Here is a 6815-nt window from a genome sequence, read left to right on the forward strand (position 1 = left end):
TAATATTTGTGCATAATAAAGGATTATGTGTACCAAATTAGCGCAAAATAAATTCAGACAGTGAAAGTGTGTCATATGTGAGTAAAAGGTCAGCACAGAGTTGGCTGAAACAGTAAATTATACCATTTGGATATTAAATATTCTCATACTAAAAAGTAAAATTACACAAGGTGAGAGGTATAAATATGTAAATTGTGACTTAAACACTGTAAAAACTCTTAAAAGCAGATAATGAGAGCTACTATGGTTGGGACGGTTCATGCGTATACAGTAAAGTGCAGTTCATGGATTTGATGGTAATATGTTGCTTAATTGTAGCAACTTCCCTGCATTGTTAAATGTTATTTACATTTGGTCCTGGTGTGTGCACTTGTTTTTGAATGCAATTAGAGGTTTCCTCTTGTTCCTTGGGTAGCGTCTAAAATATGTGTCTGGCTGTGACAGTAGGGTCCCGTATCTTGTATCCAAAAAGGTGTGTTAGTTTTCCTATCTGTGGTCATTGGGAACCGGCTCAAGTGGCGTCCACAGGGGGCTCCGGAGCTGTGGAAGAGAAGTAGCTGGAGAGAGAATGGCTGCAATCATAGCCGCTTGCAGCAACTCTTCACTCACACTGTGATTGACAGGGAGCGTTTGTGTGAGGTAACAGGGAGTGGTGGCATTATTAATGCCGGTATGTATCTGATAAGTTGTAGGATGTACCGCATCCAAAATGTGATGCGTAGTACATCCCGCTCGTAGTCTTACCCCTTCCATTATGCATGAACCCAGCCTTCTCAGTATCCAGCCCAATCCTTTAGAGAGGGAAAAGGAAGGGGGCAGTCTAAAAAAATGAAAAGGCTTCCTTACCTTGAGAGTACTAGCCCATTACAAAGTATTACTGGACCATTCTAGGTAACAACGATCTGTGGGTACCAGGGCAATACTTGCAGGATATAGTGGAAGCACTTTTGGCAATACAAGTGCCAGCAGAAGCTGACACTGATGATGTGTTCTACCATGGGCACAAGTGCATTCTTTCTCTTTGGCACCACAAAAATGTTGGCCCCTTAAAAAATAAAATAAATAGAAGAGCCCCTTTCTATAAATAATAATTAGTAATGACCTATTTTGATAACTAACTAGTATTGCCCCTGTATATAAATTATAAATAAATGTAGATGCTGTTATATAAATAATACTTTAATTTTGATTGCTTTTTATTCAGAGGTGGTCGCTATGTCAATTTCAGTTGCAAAAGGCCGATATTTACAGTCTGAGCATGTGTCCAAGTTGCACTGTGCATGCAACCCGATGGTAAGATGCAGAATGAATTTGGACACAGAGAGACAATTTCAGTGGGGCTATGTTCTACCAGACTTTCTGAGCAAACATAGGTCTGCTCTAATGTCCAATGGTGCAACTTATTATAGCTGTAGTTTTAATCACACATGGGGGGGCACCTCAGATGTGTCACGCTGCATATGAAGATGCAGCTGCGGCTCTCATTACCGTCCACCTCTGAACCAGGCCCAATAAGGATTTTTTTATTTCCTCCGGGAATTAGGTGTTTAGTTGCTTTAGAAAACTATGGGGATGGCTGCTGGGAGCACTGTTAGATGTGGCATATGTAATAGCCTGCAAATTGTAGATCGCCAAGCAATATCGGCAATTCAGCTACAGGATTTAAAGTAGCAATTTTTTAAAAAAGCCAATACCAACTTGATTTTGCCTATTAAAAAATTGCTACTTTAAATCAAGTAAGGTAATCTGAAAATTTCAAGAAAAAACAATATAATAACCAGTCAGCGCTAGTGTTATACACTTAAAAGAAAATGACAAAGAGTACTTCCCTTGGTTCCTTATCTTTCAATCACACGTAATCTGTTTCATTTAAGACACATAGATCAAACACAGAACCATAGTGTAATAAGGTTAAAACAATTTATTTCTTCTAAAATGTCAACATAAAATGTCAATGTGTAGAAAAAAGGTTTTATTCTATGATGCATAAAAATCTGCTTAATGCTATAACAGGTTATGTAATGGGAAATTACAAGATCTCCCTCATAAAAAGGGCCCATAGATGTTATATGTTGGAGGTCTCCGGAAACCTTGTGGGAGCACCTTTTGTCTGAGAAGAAATTCTGGAGTCCTTTATTTAAATTTTTTAATTCCTCAGTATGGTCACACTCCAACCAACGCGTTTCGAGAGGTTCACCTCTCTTCCTCAAGGTAGTGTGACTTAGTATTCTCTGGCAAGGTTTTTTATACCCTGCCTGTGTACTCCATCCGGGTTAAAAGGTTATAGGTTTTGTAATATGTAAAAACCTAAAGACAACTATCCTAATGATATATATACAATAACTCTATTGTTAAATCCAACTCACTTTAAAATTAGCTAAAAAGTCTTTAAAGGTTTATATTTGATTTTCTCCATACCAGAAATGTGTTATCACTACTTCCGGTTGACGTTAGTAGAACAGCTACACAGAGGCAGATTTTGTAACACTCCTCTACAGTCCAGAGAACCGGGGACCAATATCCAATAGTTCCTGCACTTCCTCCCTGTGGACCGCATCCTGGAACACATAACTTTAGGCAAGGAGTTTATCGGAAGTGCATCATTACCACTTCCGGCTGACGTTGGTACTGAAATCCACGGAGGCTAATCCTAGTATACATGCATCTCCCCTTATAACAATACACAGGTAAACCTTGCGCAGAACCTTCAATGGGGAAATCACTAATGGTATGGTGATATATTTGTAACCACCACAGTAGTCAATAGGTCAAGTCTGAAAAATGGATATTACTGTATGTTCATATCAACATAAAAATAATGCTTCTAAATCCTCTTCTTAAAAATAAAACTGGTCTGCCCAAATCGTCGCACACGTCAGTTGTTGATTTCCTCACACCCACCGTGGTACCTCCTTGTTCCTCAAAGAAAAAAAGGAGACAAAGGAGGGCCACAATAGTGTGATACAATTTATTCACTGCCAATGTGTTTAAAATAATAATGCTGCGTACCAGACTTTGGGGTGTATACTAACACCATCAAGCATATAAAGTTGTTACAACCGGGTACCTCCTGGGCTCAGGAATCCACCCTCTCAGCTGAGGTCTGGAACAGCACTTCCTCGGAATAGTCACCAATGCGTTTCAGCTAGCAAAGCCTTTCTCAAGGTGTCTAAGAGATCATAATCTACTGAATAAATATAATAGGGATATTATTAGAGATAAATATACCATATATGTTATCTGGGCTAATACTTACTTATTTATATATAATAGACCGGCGACAGGTGATGTTTTAAATCACCTTTTCTTTCTACAATATTCACTTATATCTTATTGTATTTATTTTAACTGTTTCGCCTTCATTTGCTTGGACCTAATATTACCTTTTTTAAATTTATATAAATAAAAGTTATATTTTACTATATAAACAGAGATAAATTAATAACATCATTGTGATCCCCTAAAGTGCACCAGACAGGATACCTAACTTTTTCTTTGTTTGAGGTTATGTAATGGGAAATTACCAGATCACCCTCATAAAAAAGGCCCGTAGATGTTATATGTTGGAGGTCTCTGGAAATCTCGTGGGAGCACCTTTTGTCTGAAAAGAAAGTCTGGAGTCCTTTATTTCAATTTTCCAATTCCACCATTATCCAATATTTACACCAGAATAATATTCACCCCTTAATATGATGTATGTAAGACAGTTCTATCATTAACAGATTAGAATCCCTCTTTTTGTAAGGAACTCATAGATTTATTTTAAGCATTTTCCTGTTTGTAATTGAATTCCATTGATAATTAGAACACCAGTGCCACCTTGTGGTGTTTCAATGGATACACACAGGCAAACAATGTAACAGAATCTGCAACAGTGTTTCTCTCCAAATAGACTGTTGTGCAATTGACACTGTTGTAGCATTTAATCTGTTATACTAAACATCATATTGGAAGGTGTTCACTGGCTTCTAATTTTAATCTATTATAGTAGCATCAGTATATTGGGTAATTATAAACCCACAAGTGAGGCTATATATGCGATACACCCTAAATCAATTCTGGGTATGACAGAATACTAACCTGTTTCTAATCAGGGTAATAAAATTATCTTACTGAACAGTCTCCATATATACTGTGTGTGCTACTTTTTTGGTGGCAATATACAAGTACCACAATAATTTATATATCATTTGGATAATTTTCGAACCAATGAACAGCCAATTCTTGTGCATTCAGCACAGCATTGACTCTGCTTGATGTGGATGTAAAACATGTATTACTTTCCTGGTGTCAATATACAAGCATCACAATAAATTGTGTATCACTTTGATAATCCTCAAATTAATGTACAGCTATTTTTTTGTGTAACAAGCACAGGACTGACTCAATTTTATTATCAGTTTCTTACTTTAATTAATTATATTACAACAAAGTTAATTAGATGGTTTTCTTCTAGGTGGATAATTGATGATCCATGCTTTAATGCTAACAGAGACAGAAACAATCAGCCACATTTATTTAATTTATTTTTAAGATTTCAACAATGATATTGATAGAATATTTCACTTCATGAAAGTTTTTCTTTTTTAATAAATAGAAAAAAAAAAGTTAAATTTTACAATATTTATTAGTGCACCAACAAAGAGGACATTCATGCTTTCTCTTTTTTGTCTACCCAATTGTTTAGTGTCCTCAGGTAGCACCCCCAATCGCTCTATCAATAATATAATTGGTGATTCGTAATCTGGGGTTTCTTATTGACTAACAGATTAATAGATATATTGACTGGTGCAGAAGTTTCCCATTTCTCCGTTTTCCATTATCATTTTGAATATGAACTAACAAGCAAGCTTCTTGATACGAAACTAGATCCGGCAGACCTAAACTTCCATGTTCCCTAGAGAGAATCATTGGAGATCAAGCTAGTTTTGGATTCTTCCAGAGGTAGCGAGACAATAAAAGGTGATCTTTACCTAAATATTTACTAGGAAACAGAAATGGGATTGTACAAAACAAATACATTAGTTTCGGTAATAATGACATTTTAAAAGCAGTCAAACGCAGAGCCGTAACTAGACTTTTTAGTGCCCTGTGCCAGAAAGAGCATTGGCGCCACCCCTCTTTTCAAATAGGGACATAAGATAATGCACCTTAAAAAGAGCCATGGCCTCATGGGGAAGGGCCAGGGAAGAGATAGGGGCAGCCAGGATATGGTGAGAATAAAAGAAGAGGAAGTTACAAGTAAGAATGACAATAAACAGGAAAATGGACAGGTCCAAACAGCGCCCCCTGCCCTGCGGTTCCCTAAGCCATGGTACAGGTCGCACAACCCTAGTTACGGCCCTGGCCAAATGTCCAAACCAAGAGAACTCATAAGAGATCCAAGTTTTGTAAAGTTGGACAAGCAATCAATTAGGGTGGGTATATTAACATTGAAAACAGATGCAGAGGAGGGTGGGGTATATATTCCAAGATAATGAATATAGGAGGTATGCCAATTATATTGAAAAGTAGAATGAAGAGAAGAAATAGCGGAAGTGGTAAGATTAATAGGTAAAGCATCAGTCTTAGATATATTAAGCTTTTAGTAGGAAGCAAAGCTCTATGCATCCAACACTGAATGGAGATGTGGCAAAGAATGGAAGGGGTCTGTAAGAAAAAGGAGGACATCGTCTGTGAATACACAAAGTTTATGTGATTTAGCCCCAACTTTAACGCCAGGAAACGTAGCATCCATTCTTAGTTTAACAGCAAGTGGTTCCATGGCTAAAACAAATATCAAGGAGGAAAGGGGGCATACTTGTCACGTGCCATTAGTTATAGGGAATGTGTCCGGCAGAAAACCGTTGCAAAAAATCCTAGCTGAAGGAGAGCTATAATAGACGTGAGAATATGATCCGTAAAACCAAATTTAGAAAGACAGCTGCATATATAACCAACTGAGGCGGTGAAATGCTTTATCAGCATCAAGAGAGACTAAAATAAGTTCAGATTTAGAAGAGTTAACATGTTCTATAAGATTGAATACTCTGCGAGTGTTATCTTAGGCTTGTCTTCCGGACACAAACCCTACTTGGTCAGGATGAATTAAAGAAGGCAGGAGAGGAGAAAGGCGATTTGTAATCAATTTTGCATATAATTTTACATTTACATTTAGGAGAGCAATAGGACGGTAATTTTGGCAGAAGGCGGAATCTTTTCCCGGTTTAGGCAGGGTCACAATATGGGCTTCCAACATGATTGTGGGAAACAAGCCAATAACAGACAGATCATTAAAGTCAATATAGGGGCTAAGTAATCAAAAAATGTAAAAGAAAAGTAGTTAATAAATCCATCAGGGCTGGGGGCTTTACCGCTCGGGCTTGCGAGTGGTTGAATAACCACCTCCATCTCTAGAGGGGACCATGGGGCATTTAATTCCAATAGCTGATCGCTATCAAAGAGGGAAGACCAATGTCTGACAGGAAAGCAGCAATAGTAGAAGATGAAGGTTGAGGAGTAGAAGTATCAAAAGACAGATTATATAGTTGAGAGTAATAATTGCCAAACAAATTAGCAATATCTGATGGGTTAGCTATCTTATAACCGTCAGAGGAGGACATGTTTAATTCTAGGTCGGGCATGCTGAGTTCAGAGTTTATGATCTAAGAGTCTCCCATCATGGTTACCCATCAGGTAAAACTTTTGGCGTAAGCAATGTAATGCAGGTTGGGTACGTGCCATAAGTAGTTTGTGAAGCTGGTTCCTAACAGCGGATAATTCTTTGCGTAATTCTTTAGAAGGATGTGACTTATTAATGTTCTCTAAATCACTAA

This window comes from Taudactylus pleione, unplaced genomic scaffold (genome assembly GCF_031769625.1).
Source record: "Taudactylus pleione unplaced genomic scaffold, aTauple2 ptg001956l, whole genome shotgun sequence".
In the NCBI taxonomy this organism is placed as follows: Eukaryota; Metazoa; Chordata; class Amphibia; order Anura; family Myobatrachidae; genus Taudactylus; species Taudactylus pleione.